This window comes from Ranitomeya imitator, chromosome 2 (assembly GCF_032444005.1).
Source record: "Ranitomeya imitator isolate aRanImi1 chromosome 2, aRanImi1.pri, whole genome shotgun sequence".
In the NCBI taxonomy this organism is placed as follows: domain Eukaryota; kingdom Metazoa; phylum Chordata; class Amphibia; order Anura; family Dendrobatidae; genus Ranitomeya; species Ranitomeya imitator.
The window spans coordinates 138,861,369-138,885,595 of NC_091283.1; positions in this window are offsets into that span (position 1 = coordinate 138,861,369).

Consider the following 24,227-nt stretch of genomic DNA (forward strand, 5'->3'; position numbering starts at 1 on the left):
AAGTCCTATCAGGACAGTTGATGATGAGTTGTATATGCTTGTACATAATTTATGAGGGCTATTATCTGAACTGTTGAAAATTTAAATTTCCTGAGACTTGTAACTCTGATGAACTTATCCTCTGCAGCAGAGGTAATTCTTAGCTTTCCTTTTTTTGGAGCAGTCTTCATTAGAGACAGTTTCATAATAGCGGTTGATGGTTTTCATGACTGCATTTGGCTGTAAATTCAAGATTCTAGCAGCACCTTTACAACATACAACTGGTTAAGAACACTTTCTGAAAGCCAATGATTGCACAAATAAAGTTTTGATTAGGCATACTGTACCTGTTCATTGGAAGCCATTTCAGGTGAATACCTGTGGAGCTGCTTGAGAGAATGCCAAGGGGATGAAAAGCTGGTATTAAAGCAAAAGGGGGGTGCTTGAGAAATCTGTAACAAAAATCATTGTTTGTTGCACAGGTTTCTTTTCTCTTTGCTTCCATGTTTGTTCATTTGTGGTGTTGCTGCCTTCAGTGTGAATCTGCAATGTACACATTACAATAGGAATAGGGAAAATTATGACATGAACAGATGTGTCCAAACTTTTGAATGGAATTGTAACTTAGTGGGGAATTGGAGTGTCTGTCCTTCTGGGACACATGTCATGATCCCAATGGCAGGGGATCACAAAAGGACAAGCACAAAAACAAAACAAGCTCTAGGGTGATGGAACCTGAGCTGATCGCGATCCTGAACCTAAACACACAACTAGCAGTAGCCGGGGAACGTGCCTACGATGATTCCTAGACGTCTCGCGCCAGCCGAAGGATTAACTTCCCCTATTAGAAGAAACACAGACCTCACTTGCCTCCAGAGAAACACCCCACAGAAATAGCAGCCCCCCACATGTAATAACGGTGAAATGAGAGGAAAGCACATACGTAGTTATGAAAATAGAATCAGCAAAAATGAGGCCCGCTAAAGCTAGATAGCAGAGGATACAAAAGTGAACTGCGCGGTCAGCGAAAAACCCTTCAAAAAACCATCCTGAAATTACTTGAACTCATGTGCCAACTCATGGAACATGAGGAGTAATTTCAGCCCACTAGAGCAACCAGCAGCAAGGAATCACATATCTGCAAGCTGGACTAAGACAAAAATAAAGCAAAACGTGGAACAGGAAAATCAAAGCTTAGCTTGTCCTGAAGATAACAGACGCAGGGAGCAGAGGTAAAAAGACACGCTGATTACATTGATAGCCGGCGAGGAAATGACAAAAAAGCCAGGTTAAATAGGAAACTCCCATAACCTGATGGAACAGGTGGACACCAGAGACCGCAGAGAACACAAGTCACCCAGTACCATCAGTAACCACCAGAGGGAGCCCAAAAACAGATCTCACAACAGTACCCCCCCTTGAGGAGGGGTCACCGAACCCTCACGAGAACCACCAGGGCGACCAGGATGAGCCCTATGAAAATCACGGACCAAATCGGCAGCATGAACATCAGAGGCAATCACCCAAGAATTATCCTCCTGACCATAACCCTTCCACTTGACCAAATACTGGAGTTTCCGTCTGGAAACACGAGAATCCAAGATCTTCTCCACAACATACTCCAATTCACCCTCCACCAGCACCGGAGCAGGAGGCTCAAGCGAAGGAACAACAGGTACCTCATACTTCCGCAACAACGACCGATGGAACACATTATGAATAGCAAACAATGCCGGGAGATCCAAACGAAATGACACAGGGTTAAGAATTTCCAAGATCCTATAGGGACCGATGAACCGAGGCTTGAACTTAGGAGAAGAGACCTTCATAGGAACAAAACGAGAAGACAACCACACCAAGTCCCCAACAAGAAGTCGAGGACCCACGCGGCGACGGCGATTAGCAAACTGCTGAGCCCTCTCCTGGGACAACTTCAAATTGTCCACCACATGACTCCAAATCTGATGCAACCTATCCACCACCATGTCCACTCCAGGACAATCAGAAGGCTCCACCTGACCAGAGGAAAAACGAGGATGAAACCCCGAATTAAAAAAGAAAGGAGAAACCAAGGTAGCAGAACTAGCCCGATTATTAAGGGCAAACTCGGCAAGCGGCAAAAAGGAAACCCAGTCATCTTGATCAGCAGAAACAAAACACCTTAAATAAGTTTCTAAAGTCTGATTAGTTCGTTCCGTCTGGCCATTCGTCTGAGGATGGAATGCAGATGAAAAGGACAAATCAATGCCCATCTTAGCACAGAACGTCCGCCAAAATCTAGACACAAACTGGGATCCCCTGTCAGAAACGATGTTCTCCGGAATGCCATGCAAACGGACCACGTTTTGAAAAAACAGAGGGACCAACTCAGAGGAGGAAGGTAACTTAGGCAAGGGTACCAGATGAACCATCTTAGAAAAGCGGTCACACACAACCCATATGACGGACATTTTTTGATAGACAGGGAGATCCGAAATAAAGTCCATGGAAATGTGCGTCCAAGGCCTCTTCGGGATAGGCAAAGGTGACAACAATCCACTGGCCCGAGAACAGCAAGGCTTAGCCCGAGCGCAAACTCCACAAGACTGCACGAAAGAACGCACATCCCTCGACAAGGAAGGCCACCAAAAAGACCTGGCCACCAAGTCTCTAGTACCAAATATTCCAGGATGACCTGCCAACACAGAAGAATGGACCTCGGAGATGACTCTACTGGTCCAATTATCCGGAACAAACAGTCTTTCCGGCGGACAACGATCAGGTTTATCCGCCTGAAACTCCTGCAAAGCACGTCGCAAGTCTGGGGAGACAGCCAACAAAATCACCCCATCCCTAAGGATACCAGTGGGCTCAGAATTTCCAGGGGAGTCAGGCACAAAACTCCTAGAAAGAGCATCCGCCTTCACATTCTTTGAACCTGGCAGGTATGAAACCACAAAATTGAAACGGTAGAAAAACAGTGACCAACGAGCCTGTCTAGGATTCAGACGCTTGGCAGACTCAAGGTACATCAGATTTTTGTGATCAGTCAAGACCACCACACGATGTCTAGCACCCTCAAGCCAATGACGCCACTCCTCAAATGCCCACTTCATGGCCAAAAGCTCCCGATTACCAACATCATAATTCCGTTCAGCGGGCGAAAATTTTCTAGAAAAGAACGCACATGGCTTCATCACTGAGCCATCGGAGCTTCTCTGTGACAAAACCGCCCCCGCTCCGATCTCGGAAGCATCAACCTCAACCTGAAAAGGAAGCGACATAACTGGCTGACGCAACACAGGAGCAGAAGAAAACCGGCGCTTAAGTTCCTGAAAGGCCTCCACAGCCGCAGGAGACCAATCAGTAACATCAGCACCCTTCTTAGTCAAATCCGTCAAAGGCTTAACAACACTAGAAAAATTAGTTATGAAGCGACGATAAAAATTAGCAAAGCCCAAGAACTTCTGTAGACTCTTAAGAGATGTAGGCTGCGTCCAGTCACAAATAGCCTGAACCTTGACGGGATCCATCTCAATAGTAGAAGGGGAAAAAATATACCCCAAAAAAGAAATCTTCTGGACTCCAAAGAGACATTTAGAACCCTTTACAAACAAAGAATTGGCCTGCAGGACCTGAAACACCTTCCTGACCTGCTGAACATGAGACTCCCAGTCATCAGAAAAAACCAAAACATCATCCAAATACACGATAATAAATTTATCCAGATATTCACGGAAAATATCGTGCATAAAAGACTGGAAGACAGAAGGAGCAATAGAAAGTCCAAAAGGCATCACCAAATACTCGAAATGGCCCTCAGGCGTATTAAATGCGGTTTTCCACTCATCACCCTGCCTTATCCGCACAAGATTATACGCACCCCGATGATCAATCTTAGGCTACGTTCACATTGGCGTTCCGCCAATGTGCGTCGCTGTTGCGCCGGCGACGCAGCGGCGACGCAGCGGCGACGCGCCCCTATGTTTAACATAGGGGACGCGTGCGTTTTTTGGGTGGCGTTTTTTGACACTTGCGTCGTTTACGACGCTAGCGTCGGACGCAAGAAAATGCAACAAGTTGCATTTTCTGTGCGTCCGATTCTCGTCAGAAAACGACGCACGCGTCGCAAAACGCGTGCGTTTTTGCGCGTTTTTTCGTGCGTCGCGCGTTGCGTCGCCGACGCAGGGCGGCGCAACGCTAGTGTGAACGTAGCCTAAGTGAACCATTTAGCCCCCTTAATGCGAGCGAACAAATCAGTCAACAATGGCAAAGGATACTGATATTTGACTGTAATCTTATTCAAAAGACGATAATCTATGCAAGGCCTCAAGGAACCATCTTTTTTGGCCACGAAAAAAAAACCTGCTCCCAAAGGGGACGAAGATGGACGGATATGTCCCTTTTCCAAAGACTCCTTAACATAATTCCGCATAGCAGTATGCTCTGGCACTGACAGATTGAACAAACGACCTTTAGGGAATTTACTGCCAGGAATCAAATCTATAGCACAATCGAAATCCCTGTGAGGAGGAAGCGAACTGAGCTTAGGCTCCTCAAAAACCTCCCGATAATCAGACAAAAATACCGGAACCTCAGAAGGAGTAGATGAAGCGATAGAAATCGGAGATGCATCATCATGAACCCCCTGACATCCCCAGCTTAACACAGACATTGTTTTCCAGTCCAGGACTGGGTTATGAGTTTGTAACCATGGCAGACCAAGCACTAAGACATCATGTAAATTATACAGTACCAGGAAGCGAATCACCTCCTGATGAACGGGAGTCATACGCGTGGTCACTTGTGTCCAGTACTGAGGTTTATTCATAGCCAAAGGTGTAGAGTCAATTCCTTTCAAAGGAATAGGAACTTCCAGAGGTTCCAGACTAAACCCACAGCGATTGGCAAATGACCAATCCATAAGACTCAGGGCAGCGCCTGAATCCACATAGGCATCGACGGAAATGGATGATAATGAACAAATCAGAGTCACAGACAAAATGAACTTAGACTGTAAGGTACCAATGGCAACAGACTTATCAACCTTTTTTGTGCGTTTAGAGCATGCTGATATAACATGAGCTGAATCACCACAATAAAAACACAATCCATTTTTCCGCCTATAATTTTGCCGTTCACTTCTGGACTGAATTCTATCACATTGCATTATCTCAGGTGCCTGTTCAGAAGACACCGCCAAATGGTGCACAGGTTTGCGCTCCCATAAACGCCGATCAATCTGAATAGCCATAGTCATAGACTCATTCAGACCTGTAGGCGCAGGGAACCCCACCATAACATCTTTAATGGCCTCAGAAAGGCCATCTCTGAATCTTGCAGCCAGGGCGCACTCATTCCACTGAGTAAGCACCGACCATTTCCGAAATTTCTGACAATATATTTCTGCTTCATCTTGCCCCTGAGAGAGAGCCAATAAAGCTTTTTCAGCCTGAATCTCTAGGTTAGGTTCCTCATAGAGCAAACCCAATGCCAGAAAAAACGCATCCACATTGAGCAACGCAGGATCCCCTGGTGCCAATGCAAATGCCCAATTCTGAGGGTCACCCCGCAGGAAAGATATAACAATCTTGACCTGCTGAGCAGGGTCTCCAGAGGAGCGAGATTTCAAGGAAAGAAACAACTTGCAATTGTTCCTAAAATTCAAAAAACTAGATCTATCTCCAGAAAAAAACTCTGGGATAGGAATTCTAGGTTCAGACATAGGCATATGTACAACAAAATCTTGTATATTTTGAACCTTAGCAGCAAGATTATTCAGGCTGGAAGCCAAACTCTGGACGTCCATGATAAACAGCTGAGGTCAGAGCCATTCAAGGATTAAGAGGAGGAAAGAAGCAGCCAAGCTGCAATTAAGGCTAGGCAGCAAACACTGAGGAGGGGAAAAAAAAAAAAACTTCCTCAGACTACTTTTCCTCCTACTTCAGCCAAAACGATGACCAATTTTTTCTGGCCGGCTATACTGTCATGATCCCAATGGCAGGGGATCACAAAAGGACAAGCACAAAAACAAAACCTGCTCTAAGGTGATGGAACCTGAGCTGACCGCGATCCTGAACCTAAACACACAACTAGCAGTAGCCAGGGAACGTGCCTACGATGATTCCTAGACGTCTCGCGCCAGCCGAAGGATTAACTTCCCCTATTAGAAGAAACACAGACCTCACTTGCCTCCAGAGAAACACCCCACAGAAATAGCAGCCCCCCACATGTAATAACGGTGAAATGAGAGGAAAGCACATACGTAGTTATGAAAATAGAATCAGCAAAAATGAGGCCCGCTAAAGCTAGATAGCAGAGGATACAAAAGTGAACTGCGCGGTCAGCGAAAAACCCTTCAAAAAACCATCCTGAAATTACTTGAACTCATGTGCCAACTCATGGAACATGAGGAGTAATTTCAGCCCACTAGAGCAACCAGCAGCAAGGAATCACATATCTGCAAGCTGGACTAAGACAAAAATAAAGCAAAACGTGGAACAGGAAAATCAAAGCTTAGCTTGTCCTGAAGATAACAGACGCAGGGAGCAGAGGTAAAAAGACACGCTGATTACATTGATAGCCGGCGAGGAAATGACAAAAAAGCCAGGTTAAATAGGAAACTCCCATAACCTGATGGAACAGGTGGACACCAGAGACCGCAGAGAACACAAGTCACCCAGTACCATCAGTAACCACCAGAGGGAGCTCAAAAACAGAACTCACAACAGACACAATTAAATAGTGCTGGGCCTCATCTATCAATTTGGGCATCACTAAGCCAGCCTCTGTGTTATGCTATGTGTGACTGGTGTCCATTACAACCCTTATACGCGTGCATTTATAATATTAGGCAACCACCCCCTCCTTGAATGGTCATTGTGTGAGTGCTTGTTTCATCAGTATTTTGCTCTTGTGCTGTCCCCCGCCTTTATCATCGGTGTCTGCTGCATCCTGAAGTTACAATAATATTGTGACCTGTTGTTGGCAACCCCCACATGTATTCAGGTTGTCTAGCAGCTGCAAATCATGCAGCTGCGGTGACGCAAACATAATTTACAAGCACGCCCAAGATACTTGGAGAACACCTGAGCACGCTCGCTCATCACTAATAGGGATGTGGTGACCGGACTGTATCTGTAACATGGTGGACAATAACAACTTCTTCCTAGGGAATTAAGCAGACGGATCTTCAGCACAAACAAATACAGATGATCATTTCCTGCTCCGTAAGTCCTTAGTCTGTAGGACACCATGTCACGTTCTAGGGAGCTAATAACACACTACTCCTCGTGGCACAGTTTACGGCCCAGCAACTGCCCTTCAGGAGACAATAATGTAGGAAACATCTTTGATGTTAGACTGTATAGTTTATGTTCCAACAAGTACCTTAGGCTTGTAAACAGATTGGATGTTTTCCATGGAAGTGATTCGTTATACATCTGTAACAACTTAAAAATTATTTTTTTTCTATAAAGGAAACCATGTAAAGCCATAGTCACAGCTGTGGTGTACGGGCTGACAGAATGTGCTCTTCTGGAGATAAAGGAGTTAATGGTCTAGTAAGAATACGTTTGGACTTTTCTGTGCTGGGGCACTTTTAGGTAACAAGGGAGAGAGAGGTATACGGCTCTAAAACAAACACACAAAAATACCAAGAAAATGAAAATATAAACAGGGAGCCATTAAGATAAACAGTGGAAACATTTCCTAGGTAAACAGATACTGGAGAGTTTTAAATATAATATTTCCTACCAACCACTGGGTCTCCGTAAGTGAGGCCATCTGTTGTATGTGCTGCAGGCACGGTCAGGACCAGCAGGCTGCATGCGAGGACCAGGTCAATGGCGCTGGCCAATCTACTTCGTGGTTTGGCACTACCAGATCGTAGCCTGAGAAACCGTGTCCTTCCTAAGATGAACTATTCCAGCCAATAGGTTTTCTACAGAAATCCTACACCACCCATCAATTTGTTCCATAAGAAGCCTGAGTGTGCAACAGATACAAAGATTTTCCCTTCTCTGGTGAACAGCGTTTATTTTTTTGCAATGAGAAGCAGAATTCCGAGCGGTGGATACTCATTATGTATTTCCAACAATGTTTTCCATAGCAAATTGCTAAGAATGTAACACATTTCGATTGCTAAAATACAAAGTCATTTAGTGATTACCATTTGCATGACAGAAAATGAGTGATGATAATGTGCTGTGGAATATGTTGACACATAACACAAACTGTACACGTTAATGTTTGTGAAAAAAGCTCAGAAACACAGAAAAACAGTGTGCGCGGTCCCATTTTTCGAATTAAGTCTAATCTTAGAGATATAATAGAAATTACAATTGTAAATATTAAGGAATTTGGTAGTGTTATTATGTATAGGGCTAACAAAGTATAATTTGGATAAGCTAGGTAGAAGTAATTGATGAAATATAACTTTTAATAATATTGAAAAGTAAAATTTGGAAGGGCCCTCAGACTAACGAGACCAAAATATGACAAACAAACAACCTAGGTCACATAAACACCAGCAATATTATTTATTGATATGTGAAACGGAAGAAATCGTATCTTTATACACAGCAAAATGTATCTAGATGTCAGCACTATTGTGTTTTAGACATTTACAGATAGACCTGTATCTTCATATACAATAAAATATGGCTAAACAGTAACTAAATAAAGTGATAGGAACAATCTCACCCAGTTTTGTTCATGGTCTAGACTAGATCAAGTTCCTTTGTGTTCATGTAGGTCGGAGGATCCTAGTTGTCAGCATATGAGGGAGGCAAAGTTTCCTGGCATGCACTACTCCACCATCAGGGAGACTTCATAGGATCCATATTGGCAATACCCCTTATTGCGCCTGACGTGTTTCATCTGGTGATTCCTCGGGTGAGGTAGAGACCAGAAAATATATGTGTGCGAAAACTTAAAGCGATGGGTATATGCTCATCTTTCATACAGGGAGAGCTTCAGACTCTTTCTTCTCCTTCTTGTGGTCTCTCTCTACCCTTTCCAGTGTTGAGAGCCAAACAAATTTGCTTACCCTAAATCAAATTTCTGTGGAAAATTCTGCAAAGCTGGAAAATTAAAATTTCAAACGATCAATCCATATCCAATCAGAACTCATCAAGTCAGTTATAAAACCTATTCCCAACAAGTAAGAAGAAAACCCTTTTTTTACTGGTGCAATAATTATTATTATTATTATTTATTATTATAGCGCCATTTATTCCATGGCGCTTTACATGTGAGGAGGGGTATACATAATAAACAAGTACAATAATCTTAAACAATACAAGTCACAACTGGTACAGGAGGAGAGAGGACCCTGCCCGCGAGGGCTCACACAAGGGATGGGTGAGGATACAGTAGGTAGGTGTTGTGAATTCTGTGGCTGAATTCACTCCTGTGGTCACAAGTGGTACTGCAGCTTCTGAGCTTCCTCCCTCAGGTGTTCTGGTGAGCTCGTTGGCTGCTTTGTTATTTAACTCCGCCTGATTCTGTCTTCCTTGCTCCTTGTCAATGTTCCAGTGTTGGATCTGAGCTTCTGGATCTTTCCTGTGGCCTGCTGCTCTGCTTAGATAAGTGCTTCTTTGCTTTTGTTGTTACTTTTTCTGTCCAGCTTGTCAATTCGTTTTGCTGGAAGCTCTGAGACGCAAAGGGTGTACCGCCGTGCCGTTAGTTCGGCACGGTGGGTCTTTTTGCCCCCTTTGCGTGGTTTTTTGCTTTAGGGTTTTTTGTAGACTGCAAAGTTCTCTTTGCTATCCTCGCTCTATCTAGAATATCGGGCCTCACTTTGCTGAATCTATTTCATCCCTACGTTTGTCTTTTCATCTTGCTAACAGTCATTATATGTGGGGGGCTGCCTTTTCCTTTGGGGTATTTCTCTGAGGCAAGTCAGGCTTGTTTTTCTATCTTCAGGCTAGTCAGCTCCTCAGGCTGTGCCGAGTTGCATAGGTAGTGTTAGGCGTAATCCACAGCTGCCTTTAGTTGTGTTTAGGATAGGTTCAGGTATTGCGGTCTACAGAGATTCCACGTCTCAGAGCTCGTTCTATTGTTTTTGGGTTATTGTCAGATCACTGTATGTGCTCTGATTGCTGGCACACTGTGTCACTGGATTGCCTACATAACAGTACAAGGAGCCCACCTAATGATTCTCAATAGAGGGAAAAAAGAAGTTCTGACATCATTTTTTTTTTCTCAGCTCTGTGTTCAGTCTTTTTTTTCCCCTAGACATTTGGGTGTTTCAGGACACAGGTGTGGACATGGATATTCAGGGTCTGTGCTCTTCAATGGATAATCTCGTTACAAATGTACAAAGGATTCAAGATACTATTGATCAGAAATCTATGTTAGAACCAAGAATTCCTATTCCTGATTTGTTTTTTGGTGATAGAACTAAGTTTCTTAATTTCAAAAATAATTGTAAGCTATTTCTGGCCTTGAAACCTCATTCTTCTGGTAATCCTATTCAACAGGTTTTGATTATTATTTCTTTTTTGCGCGGCGACCCTCAGGACTGGGCATTTTCTCTTGCGCCAGGAGACCCTGCATTGAGTAATGTCAATGCGTTTTTCCTGGCGCTCAGATTACTTTACGATGAGCCTAATTCAGTGGATCAGGCTGAGAAAAATTTGCTGGCTTTGTGCCAGGGTCAGGATGATATAGAAGTATATTGTCAGAAATTTAGGAAGTGGTCAGTACTCACTCTGTGGAATGAATCTGCGCTGGCAGCTTTGTTCAGAAAGGGTCTCTCTGAGGCTCTTAAGGATGTCATGGTGGGTTTTCCTATGCCTGCTGGTTTGAATGAGTCTATGTCTTTGGCCATTCAGATCGGTCGACGCTTGCGCGAGCGTAAATCTGTGCACCATTTGGCGGTATTGTCTAAGATTAAACCTGAGCCTATGCAGTGCGATAGGACTATGACCAGAGTTGAACGGCAAGAACACAGACGTCTGAATGGTCTGTGTTTCTACTGTGGTGATTCCACTCATGCAATTTCTGATTGTCCTAAGCACACTAAGCGGTTCGATAGGTCTGCCGTCATTGTTACTGTACAATCCAAATTCCTTCTGTCCATTACCTTGATATGCTCTTTGTCATCGTATTCTGTCATGGCATTTGTGGATTCAGGCGCTGCCCTGAATCTGATGGATTTGGATTATGCTAAACGTTGTGGGTTTTTCTTGGAGCCTTTGCGGTGTCCTATTCCGTTGAGAGGAATTGATGCTACACCTTTGGCCAAGAATAAACCTCAGTACTGGACCCAGCTGACCATGTGCATGGCTCCTGCACATCAGGAAGTTATTCGCTTTCTGGTGCTACATAATCTGCATGATGTGGTCGTGTTGGGGTTGCCATGGCTGCAAACCCATAATCCAGTATTGGATTGGAACTCTATGTCGGTATCCAGCTGGGGTTGTCAGGGGGTACATGGTGATGTTCCATTTTTGTCTATTTCGTCATCCACTCCTTCTGAGGTCCCAGAGTTCTTGTCTGATTATCAGGATGTATTTGAAGAGCCCAAGTCCGATGCCCTACCTCCGCATAGGGATTGTGATTGTGCTATCAATTTGATTCCTGGTAGTAAATTCCCTAAAGGTCGATTATTTAATTTATCCGTGCCTGAACACGCCGCTATGCGCAGTTATGTGAAGGAATCCCTGGAGAAGGGACATATTCGCCCATCATCATCACCACTGGGAGCAGGGTTCTTTTTTGTAGCCAAGAAGGATGGTTCGCTGAGACCGTGTATTGATTACCGCCTTCTTAATAAGATCACTGTTAAATTTCAGTATCCCTTGCCATTGTTATCTGACTTGTTTGCTCGGATTAAGGGGGCTAGTTGGTTCACTAAAATAGATCTTCGTGGTGCGTATAATCTAGTGAGAATCAGGCAAGGAGATGAATGGAAAACTGCATTTAATACGCCCGAGGGTCATTTTGAGTATCTAGTGATGCCGTTCGGACTTGCCAATGCTCCATCTGTGTTTCAGTCTTTTATGCATGACATCTTCCGTGAGTATCTGGATAAATTCCTGATTGTTTACTTGGATGACATTTTGATCTTCTCAGATGATTGGGACTCTCATGTGAAGCAGGTCAGAATGGTTTTCCAGGTCCTGCGTGCTAATTCTTTGTTTGTGAAGGGATCAAAGTGTCTCTTCGGTGTGCAGAAAGTTTCATTTTTGGGGTTCATCTTTTCCCCTTCTACTATCGAGATGGATCCGGTTAAGGTCCAAGCCATCCAGGATTGGACTCAGCCGACATCTCTGAAAAGTCTGCAAAAATTCCTGGGCTTTGCTAATTTTTATCGTCGCTTCATCTGTAATTTTTCTAGCATTGCCAAACCATTGACCGATTTGACCAAGAAGGGTGCTGATTTGGTTAATTGGTCTTCTGCTGCTGTGGAAGCTTTTCAGGAGTTGAAGCATCGTTTTTGTTCTGCCCCTGTGTTGTGTCAACCAGATGTTTCTCTTCCGTTCCAGGTCGAGGTTGATGCTTCTGAGATTGGAGCAGGGGCGGTTTTGTCACAGAGAGGTTCTGGTTGCTCAGTGTTGAAACCATGTGCTTTCTTTTCCAAGAAGTTTTCGGCTGCTGAGCGTAATTATGATGTGGGCAACCGAGAGTTGCTGGCCATGAAGTGGGCATTCGAGGAATGGCGTCATTGGCTTGAAGGAGCTAAGCATCGCGTGGTGGTATTGACTGATCATAAGAACCTTACTTATCTCGAGTCTGCCAAGCGCTTGAATCCTAGACAGGCCCGTTTGTCGTTATTTTTTGCCCGCTTCGATTTTGTGATTTCGTACCTTCCGGGCTCTAAAAATGTGAAGGCGGATGCTCTGTCTAGGAGTTTTGTGCCCGACTCTCCGGGTTCATCTGAGCCGGCGAGTATCCTCAAGGAAGGAGTCATTGTGTCTGCCATCTCCCCTGATTTGCGGCGAGTGTTGCAAAAATTTCAGGCGAATAAACCTGATCGTTGTCCGGCGGAGAAACTGTTCGTCCCTGATAGGTGGACTAGTACAGTTATCTCTGAACTTCGTTGTTCGGTGTTGGCTGGTCATCCTGGAATCTTTGGTACCAGAGAGTTAGTGGCTAGATCCTTCTGGTGGCCATCTCTGTCACGGGATGTACGTACTTTTGTGCAGTCCTGTGGGATTTGTGCTAGGGCTAAGCCCTGCTGTTCACGTGCCAGTGGGTTGCTTCTGCCCTTGCCGGTCCCAAAGAGGCCTTGGACACATATTTTGATGGATTTCATTTCTGACCTTCCCGTTTCTCAAAAGATGTCAGTCATTTGGGTGGTCTGTGATCGCTTTTCTAAAATGGTCCATCTGGTGCCCTTGGTTAAATTGCCTTCCTCTTCTGATTTGGTGCCTTTGTTCTTCCAGCATGTGGTTCGTTTGCATGGCATTCCTGAGAATATTGTTTCTGACAGAGGTTCCCAGTTTGTTTCAAGGTTTTGGCGAGCCTTTTGTGGTAGGATGGGCATTGACCTATCTTTTTCCTCGGCTTTCCATCCTCAGACTAATGGCCAGACCGAACGAACCAATCAGACCTTGGAAACATATCTGAGATGTTTTGTTTCTGCAGACCAGGATGATTGGGTGTCCTTTTTGCCGTTGGCTGAGTTCGCCCTTAATAATCGGGCCAGCTCGGCTACCTTGGTCTCTCCATTTTTCTGCAATTCTGGGTTCCATCCTCGTTTCTCTTCAGGACAGGTTGAGTCTTCGGACTGTCCTGGTGTGGATTCTGTGGTGGACAGGTTGCAGCAGATCTGGACTCAGGTAGTGGACAATTTGACCTTGTCCCAGGAGAAGGCTCAACTTTTCGCTAATCGCAGACGCCGTGTGGGTCCCCGACTTCGTGTTGGGGATCTGGTTTAGTTATCTTCTCGTCATATTCCTATGAAGGTTTCCTCTCCTAAATTTAAACCTCGTTTTATTGGTCCGTATAGGATTTCTGAGATTCTCAATCCTGTGTCTTTTCGTCTGACCCTCCCAGACTCCTTTTCCATACATAATGTATTCCATAGGTCGTTGTTGCGGAGATACGTGGCACCTATGGTTCCATCTGTTGAGCCTCCTGCCCCGGTTTTGGTGGAGGGGGAATTGGAGTATATTGTGGAGAAAATTTTAGATTCTCGTGTTTCTAGACGGAAACTCCAGTATCTGGTTCAATGGAAGGGTTATGCTCAGGAAGATAATTCCTGGGTTTTTGCCTCTGATGTCCATGCTCCAGATCTTGTTCGTGCCTTTCATGTGGCTCATCCTGGTCGGCCTGGGGGCTCTGGTGAGGGTTCAGTGACCCCTCCTCAAGGGGGGGTACTGTTGTGAATTCTGTGGCTGAATTCACTCCTGTGGTCACAAGTGGTACTGCAGCTTCTGAGCTTCCTCCCTCAGGTGTTCTGGTGAGCTCGTTGGCTGCTTTGTTATTTAACTCCGCCTGATTCTGTCTTCCTTGCTCCTTGTCAATGTTCCAGTGTTGGATCTGAGCTTCTGGATCTTTCCTGTGGCCTGCTGCTCTGCTTAGATAAGTGCTTCTTTGCTTTTGTTGTTACTTTTTTTGTCCAGCTTGTCAATTCGTTTTGCTGGAAGCTCTGAGACGCAAAGGGTGTACCGCCGTGCCGTTAGTTCGGCACGGTGGGTCTTTTTGCCCCCTTTGCGTGGTTTTTTGCTTTAGGGTTTTTTGTAGACTGCAAAGTTCTCTTTGCTATCCTCGCTCTATCTAGAATATCGGGCCTCACTTTGCTGAATCTATTTCATCCCTACGTTTGTCTTTTCATCTTGCTAACAGTCATTATATGTGGGGGGCTGCCTTTTCCTTTGGGGTATTTCTCTGAGGCAAGTCAGGCTTGTTTTTCTATCTTCAGGCTAGTCAGCTCCTCAGGCTGTGCCGAGTTGCATAGGTAGTGTTAGGCGCAATCCACAGCTGCCTTTAGTTGTGTTTAGGATAGGTTCAGGTATTGCGGTCTACAGAGATTCCACGTCTCAGAGCTCGTTCTATTGTTTTTGGTTATTGTCAGATCACTGTATGTGCTCTGATTGCTGGCACACTGTGTCACTGGATTGCCTACATAACAGGTAGGGTAGAGCTGGCCGTGCAGCGGTTTGGTCGATCGGTGGTTACTGCAGGTTGTAGGCTTGTCGGAAGAGGTGGGTCTTCAGGTTCTTTTTGAAGGTTTCGATGGTAGGCGAGAGTCTGATATGTTGTGGTAGAGAATTCCAGAGTAGGGGGGATGCACGAGAGAAATCTTGTATGCGATTGTGGGAAGAGGAGATAATAGGGGAGTAGAGAAGGAGATCTTGTGAGGATCGGAGGTTGCGTGCAGGAGAGTACCGGGAGACGAGGTCGCAGATGTATGGAGGAGACAGGTTGTGGATGGCTTTGTATGTCATGGTTAGGCTTTTGTACTGGAGTCTCTGGGTGATAAGGAGCCAGTGCAGGGATTGACAGAGGGGAGAGGCCGGGGAATAGCGGGGGGGACAGGTTGATTAGTCGGGCAGCAGAGTTTAGAATAGATTGGAGAGGTGCAAGAGTGTTAGAGGGGAGGCCACAGAGCAGGAGGTTACAGTAGTCAAGGCGGGAGATGATGAGGGCATGGACTAGGGTCTTTGCGGATTCTTGGTTTAGGAATGTGCGGATCCGTGAAATATTTTATAAACAAAATAAACAGTTTCTCACTACTAGAGATGAGCAAATTGAATTTGCAGGACCTTGTTCGCAGCAGCCATGTTGTGTTGGGTCTACAGATCAAAAGTTTGGCCAGGGATTCTGACAATCCTCTGAAGAACATGTAAATTGAAGCAGGAAAGCCCGTATCTGTGTTGCTCAGGCCTCGATAGTCCACCAAATTGTATCTACTGTGATGCCATTTTGAATGTGAGGATGTTGGTGGCTTGGTGGTGAGCTCCTTTGCTTTGCCTTGAGAGAGTGATGGCATGTCTCAGGGATCTACTGCATTATATATTAATTAACTCAGAAAAAGTCATACATTTGGCAGGAAGTAGCACTGTTCCCATCTCAAGTTATATGCTTCCAGGAGGTCACCTTACATTAGATGGAAATACAGTCTGTTCTCGATAATTATTCATAACTGGCCATTAATATTCATAAAACGAAATTCTTTAGACCGTATCACAGCTGTGTTTGCCAAACACTTTGTATCTTTGCTCGAAGTCAATGCCTTCATTAAACCCATTTTAATTATTGATTCATACTTTAAAATACATTTACACTTTGAAAAAAAAAAGAAAAGAAAAGATCCAGCACAGCTGTAGAAGCAATATCTCATACTGCACATGGTATTCAGTGGAAGGGCCCTGTGTCAGCCATGATTTCTTAGAGCTCCTTTCGATTGGATAAATTACAGTTAAGAGAATGTGTGATCAGGTAGCGACCTACTGTTACACGTCGTTTTTTTGTTTTATATGTATTTTTTTTTTACATTTCTGGTAATGATTTTTTTTTCATATCATGATTTCTATTAAAAACCACAATTAGTTATCTTACAATTTTCATACTAGTCACCAAGCTATTTTAGACTCTTATTTCCTAGCCTTTCTGGAAGAGTCTTCAGCAGCCTCATTATCATTACAGGCAATTATGGCAACAATGGATAAGCTCACTCCAATGGCCAATTGGAGATAGGTATTCAGAAGAATGATTCTGTCATAAGCGGATCAAGTGACTTCAGCACACAAATGATGACGTAGGTAATTCCTGCTGTATTGCTTTATTTTAACCGACCTATGCAGAACAGAAATAAAGAGCTGTTAGGGCTGGCGGACCGCACTGAATATATTTAGATATAATTATTGGTGCGTTCGCAGCCCGGGGTCCACCGTGCAGGAGATGAACCTGCTGCTAGCAAATGGCGGCACAATATGGCGGTATAAGTGAACTCTGTTACTTCACAGAGTCGCACAGAAGGGAAAACGCTGTGCCCTGTTAGCGTCACCGGTGAACACAGCTGCCTAACAGAGCAAAAGCAATCAGTGGTCAGGGAGTAGCAAGCACACAAACACCTTCTCTCCGGTGGAGAAGGAATTCTAATGGCTTTACGCCAGCCATGAATTCACCATACAAACTCCTCACCAGAGGTGCCGGTATTCTAGTGGCTTATTTCAGCCAGACCCTGACCACAAGCAGACAAGACCACTGAATAGCAAAAGCTCATGACATAAGCTGATCCTAGCGCATGGCCGTGTGGTCATGCAAACCTTTTATGGCTGCAGCAACTTCAGGACCTTCCTAGAGGAGCAATGGGAGCTGCCACAGTAACCATCCACACAGTATCTGGCTGAGCCAGACGCTGAGACCGACGTCTCTGCTGAGCAGGTTCCACTGTGGCTGGAGAAGAATAGGAGACCGCAGCGGAGATGGTTCGAAACTCCCCTGTGCAGAGACGGGAACTCGAGCCCTAACAAGAGCCAACATTTTGGCTATATCCAGCCTTTGTCAAGGTATATCTGTGGGTGAAGTGGTTGGAGGTGCAGAGCTTTGCTGAACTCGTACCCATAGCTGTCTCTTTTCCCTGCATGAGTCAGCATTAGAAATATAATCCTGCATCACTGAAAAGTCCCTGTCAGCCCAGCTCCACACCCTCTTCAAGTCCTGGCCCAGCTACTCCCACCCCCTTTGCTTTTATCTCTCTTCGTTGTTTCCTTTTGTCAGTGACATAGGGTTGTAGAATGATGCGATGCCAAGAATAATCATTTCACCCATCAAATGAGTGTTTTGCTCATTTATTAGTTGATTGGCAGCTAGCTTGAACCGCACAATTATTGGGAAAGGAGGATTTTTAGGAGATAATTGAGTAGCATAAATGTATCTTTTAGCTTCAATGATTTGTGAGTCAGTACCTATGGGGTAGGATTGCCTGTTATTTATTGTCTTCATTTGTTGCCAATTGGCAGGTTTTTAGCTCAATTTGTGCAGGTTTATAATTTATAGCTACAGTTTAGGTACAGTGTCCACAGAGAGTCTAATGGTGCATTGACATTGGCAGATTATTGTAACCAGTGTTTTTTGAGACCTTCGTTTCCCAATAATTGGCCTGTGTAGACAGCATGACAATAACCTGGTGAACGAGCAAACAGCTTGTTCGTTAGGTGAAATGTTTTGTAACCCTTCCCAATATGGCCAATTTCCATTTATGCGTTTTAGTTTGTTCCTTTTCTTCTTCCAAGAGCATTAATGTTTGTTTTTTTCCTGTCCAGATGGACAAATTCCAATTATGGTGAAATTGTAGCAATTTGACATTATTTATTTTTTTACAGTTTTACTGCGTAAATTGTGTGTTAATAATAACCTTGCAATATGATTCCCTCATCGATGTGATTATGGCATTACCAAACTAGTCCAGTTTTTTAAAATTATTTTATGTAAAAAATATTGTAAGAGATTGTAAAATAAAATGTTTCTAGTTGCGTCTCCATATTCCAAAACCTACGCTACTGACATGCACCGTATATGTATGGTGAATGTTGATAAGCTGAAAAGTTACCCTAAAAATCACCGTTCTTGGAAGCACATTGTCCTCTGTAAACAGCAGAACTTGTGTAGCTGTACGGATTAGTGGACTCGTGGATGTTCGGGTTCGTAGGGTTTCAGCAAATTTTAGTCAAAGTTCGGATCGGGAGCCAGAACTCTATCCGAACTTGAACCTGAACCCCATAGATGTGAAGGGTGACCCGAACTTTGATGCTCTAAAATGGTCATAGAAATGGCAAAGGGGTTGCAAAAGTCTCTCTCTTTCTATCCTCAGCAGCTGAACTCCAAACACTAAGTGAAACTTCCAGAAGTCAGTTTTAAAGGGAACCTGTCACCCCCAAAATCGAAGGTGAGCTACGCCCATCGGCATCAGGGGCTTATCTACAGCATTCTGGAATGCTGTAGATAAGCCCCCAATGTATCCTCAAAGATGAGAAAAAGGTTAGATTATACTCACCTGGGCGGGCGGTCCGATTCGATGAGCGTTGCGGTCCGGTCCGGGGCCTCCCATCTTCATAGAATGACGTCCTCTTCTTGTCTTTATGCTGTGGCTCAGGCGCAGGCGTACTTTGTATGCCCTGTTGAGGGCAGAGCAAATTAGTGCAATGCGCAGGCGTCGGGGCTCTCTGACCTTTCCCGGCGCCTGTGCACTGCAGTACTTTGCTCTGCCCTCAACATGGCAGACAAAGTATGTCTGCGCCAGAGCCGCAGTGTGAAGACAAGAAGAGGACATCATCGTAAGAAGATGGGAGGCCCCGGACCGCGACGCCAATCGGACCGGACTGCAGCGGGACCGCCCCTGGGTGAGTATAATCTAACCTCTTTTTCTCCTCTTTCAGGTTACATCGGGTGCTTATCTATAGCATTTCAGAATGCTGTAGATAAGCCCCTGATGCCGGTGGGCTTAGCTCACCTTCGATTTTGGGGGTGACAGGTTCCCTTTAAGAGTTTAGCACAGGACACTAGGTGTCCCTACAAACCCCTGCCTTTACAGTTTGGGTTTGCTCATCTCTAATTCTGTGTGTGTGAAAGTGTGGTCGGCGTGTCTAAATGGGCCATTAAAGGACATTCACTAGACATGCATGCAGCCGATTGGTGGTTGTTTACTGTCGGCTGTTGGCCAGTGCAAATCTGGTGGTCATTGACCATCGGCTTGGCCAGTATAAATCTGGCGTAAGCTAGTCTGAGACATATGCCTCATCATTGGTGATGGCTGTTTTACTATTTTTATTTATTATAGCTCCATTTATTTCATAGCAGTCTACATATGAAAAGGGGTATACATAATATTGGTTTCTCTTCTCACAACAGCTCTCAGCCCTGCATATTTTACACACCAAATACGCTACACGCAGCAAAAACACCACGTGTGAACATGCCCTTGTGTACTTAGACAAGTAGATAATTGCATAGAAGATTGACTATAACAGTGACACAACCTGGATAACAGACAAGCATTACATGTAACATTGGTGTATTAATGAGTCACAATCACTATTCCTGGAAATAATTGCCTTGCTACCATTTTAGGCACTGACAAAGGATCACAAAATTCACATTTACATTGAACAATGTACTGCCGAGCCCTTTCAGACTTGTAGATGATTACATGCTCGATGATCAAGTGTTACTAGACATATTTTAGGTCCGAAGACTTATTTACATTACACAATTATCGTTGAGGATTGCTCGTTAACGTTCAATTTACTATGATTATCTGCTCATCTAAGTCGACCCTTCGTTTCTATTACAGAAAGGGCAAAATAATTATAAAGTACATGCTAATATACCAGCAGGGAGAAAAGGGAGATTATTGTGTAATTGCTGCGGGAAATGAGCCTCAACAAGATGGAGCCGGGTGGGTCACTTTACACTTTCAGATATCAGTCCAGATTCTATCTAATAAGACCAATATTAGCCTCAACATTTTGGATTTCTTGGCCGTGATTTTATGAAATTGCAACAAAACTGGTGTGTGAGTGAGTGCTTGGCTGGTAAATATCTAAAGTGTATGGACATCTTAAGTGATGGCTTTAGTGCTAGATAAAATACAATCCTGGTGGACTTCTCCCAGCTCTGCTGTACAGTCGAAAAGTTGAGGGGTCATGACATCTTTGCTTTAGTAATGGGTGTTATTAAAAGAGGTCGACCCCTTCCAAACACATAATCATTGCATAATTAAGGGTGTATTTACGCCGAACGATCACAATTCAGCAACATCTAAGCCAACCAGCAGTCATTTAGTAGCCTGTTTAAACAGGATGACCACACTCCCACATGAACAGAACAATTGTTTATATGATTGTTCTTCACACGCACAGTTTCATTGTTCTCGGAGGCAGATTTACTCTTTGCCGAACATTTCATTTGGTGCACCTAGGCCTCATCCAGTCGTCTGTTATTCAAGTTTCTTTTCTATCTGTGTTATTTATGATAGGACATGTGCCAATTATTCTCTTTGGGGCTATTCATATATTTTTTTGAGAACCAATAAATCAAAATCAAGGATCAAACTCACCTGTGTGTTGAATTCGACGGGTCTATGAACAAAAATACATAACATATGAATGCCACCCATTTGTGTCATCCAAGTTTAAAAAGTATAAAAAGCTTTGTAAATAATTTCTTAAATATATTTATTTTTTTGCATATATATGTAAAACAGATGCCACATTGATGGTAAAAATGGACAAATGGACCAAAAATAGATGAAAATCAGATCTAGCATGCTGATGGAAAACAATAATTTTTCATATGCAATAAAATAACTGGACTTGTAAATCGGCCTAAAGACTGTTTCAGACATTCTTGCAAATTGGTATTTAGCACAAAAATCCCAAATTAAATAATAAGGACACAAATCTCATGAGTACATTATTAACCCCTAGTCCCTGCTTGTTGGTGTCTAGCAGTTTTCTCATTCTTTATTGCCTATTTTAAGTCATTTACTTAATAAAAATTGAATTTTAAAGGATTATACTCTCCGGTGGTGGTCCATTCATTCCCTCCTCCTAGTGGCTAATTCTTGCAAATCGGTCCGAGATCGGAACTCAGTGCACAGACTGACCACAGCTCTTCCGACCCGAGCACAACAATCTCACAGAAATAAATGAAGCTGTCACGCTCAGATTGGGAGAGCCACGTCCAGTCCGTGCATTAGCAGTCCATGGATGTCTGATTCAGGCATTAGTAGAAGAAATTCTGTTTGCATACTGACAATTCTGGACTGTGCAGTAGGACAGTTTGTAAGAAGACGTAGAGGCGTATCTAGGGGGGCAGGCGACATATGTGCCATCAAGCCATCTGATGTAGCGGTCAGAGGTGTCTCCCTGGCGTCTGCATTTTCCCATCTCTCCCCCACGGATTGGGAATCAGCAGTTCTCTGAGCTGGCTGTCAAGCTAATAGTTGACTTAGAGAAAGTGCAGAGCCCGGCTACCTGTAATCAATTTTACTCTCACCTTTCAGACACAAATACAATTGAAGCCCAATCCACTGGGTCAGGGCCACTTCAGTAACCTGATCAGGTCATATGACTTTTGAGGGGAACAGTGTGAGGAGCCAGTATAGGGTGAGAGGAGTGTAACTGGGCACAGAACAGAGTCTGAGTACTGTGGGGGATAGCATGGGGAACAGTGTAAGGGCACAGCCAGGAAGGGACAGTATGTTAAGGAGGGGGAGTGCGATGAGAAGGCACAGTATAGAGACTGGGCCCAATAAGGGGGACACAATGTGAGAGGACAATATGAAGAGAGGGCCCATTATGGAAAAGAGAGGGCAGTGTGGAGGGGATGTACCACAAAACGGACAATGGGTGGGTCATATTTTGTGCAGTGAATATAGTGAGGTGCAATTATTTATTCATAGACTCAGCAGATTTGTTTATTCAGATGCATTATAATGACAATGCTATTTTTAACCCCTTAATGACAGCCAATACTTCTTTTAACTGACCTAAGATATAAGAGACTAGCCTCCCCATACAGGTGACAATCCCGCAGCTGTCGGTTGTGCTCTATAGCTAACAACTTGCTGCATCAGCCACGATCAGTGTTTGCACCCTCCAAATCTGTTTAACCCCTTAGATGCTGCTGTCAATAGTGACTACATCATTATAAATGGTTAACAGAGTGTGGGGGCTTCCCCCTTATCCAAACTAGTGCCCTCAGACCATGATTTTGTGGTCCTGATGTTTGCCATAGCAATTCACGTCCAAATAGCGGCCTTACAGTCTGACAGCTCTAGTAATCTGTTCAGAAGTTAGAGGCATTTAAGTGGTAAAAATGCACATTTTCATTTCTGTCATACCACTTTGCATTAATTCCTGAAAAGCACCTGAAGGGTTAATAAAGTAACTGAGTTTTCAATATGTCTAGGGGAGCTGTTTTTAAAATGGTATCATGTTTGGGGTTTTTCCAATATATGGGACCCCTAAAGTCACTTCCAACATGGATAAATAAAAAAATAAATTTTGTAAATTTCCTTGAAAAAATGAAAAATTGCTGCTACATTTTTAAACCTCCTAAAAAGCTAACAAAATAAAATAACATTTTACAAATGATGCTGATGTAAAGTTGACATGAGGGAAATGTTATTTATTAATTGTTTGCTGTGGTATGACCAGGGCCGGACTGGCCATCGGGCAGTTCTGGCAAATGCCAGAAGGGCCGGTGGCAGTAGTGGGCCGCTCGAGTGTTGCGCTGTTGGCACACTCCCCCCGCTATCGGCACACTCCCCCCACTGTCGGCACACTCCCCTGCTGTCGGCACACTCCGCCCACTGTCGGCACACTCTCCCCGCTGTCGGCACACTCCCCGCCCCGCATTCAACTAGGTACAGTTGAATGCAATGATGGAGGAGAGAGCATCCGCTGTCGCTCCCTCTCCCATCATTCCCTGCTCTGCCTCTGGCACTGCAGATGCGCGATGATGTCATATCATCGCGCACCTGCTGTGTGTCGGGCGGGCAGACTGCAGCTGTTGAGACCGGAGCCAGGAGCAGTGCGGGGCAAGAGGAAAGGTGAGTACAGTGTTTTTATATATATATATATATATATATATATATATATATATCACTGAGCGATAACTGGATTGTGGGGCTATGGGGCTGGGCTGCATTGCATTCTATGGGGCTGTGCTGCATTACATTCTATGGGGCTGTGCTGCATTACATTCTATGGGGCTGTGCTGCATTACGTTCTATGGGGGCTGGCTGCATTACATTCTATGGGGGCTGTGCTGCATTATATTCTATGGGGGCTGTGCTGTATTACATTCTATGGGGGGCTGTGCTGCATTACATTCTATGGGGGCTGTGCTGCATTACATTCTATGGGGCTGTGCTGTATTACATTCTATGGGGGCTGTGCTGCATTACATTCTATGGAGGTTGTGCTGCATTACGTTCTATGGGGACTGGCTGCATTACGTTCTATGAGGCTGTGCTGCATAACGTTCTATGGGGGCTGTGCTGCATTGCATTCTATGGGAGCTGTGCTGCACTACATTCTATGGGGCTGTGCTGTACTACATTCTATGGGGGCATGCTGCATTACATTCTATGAGGGCTGGCTGTATTACATTCTATGGGGGCTGTGCTGTATTACATTCTATGGGGGCTGTGCTGTATTACATTCTATGGGGGCTGTGCTGTATTACATTCTATGGAGGCTGTGCTGTATTACATTCTATGGGGGCTGTGCTGTATTACATTCTATGGGGCTGTGCTGCATTACATTCTATGGGGGCTGGCTGCATTAGATTCTATGGGGGCT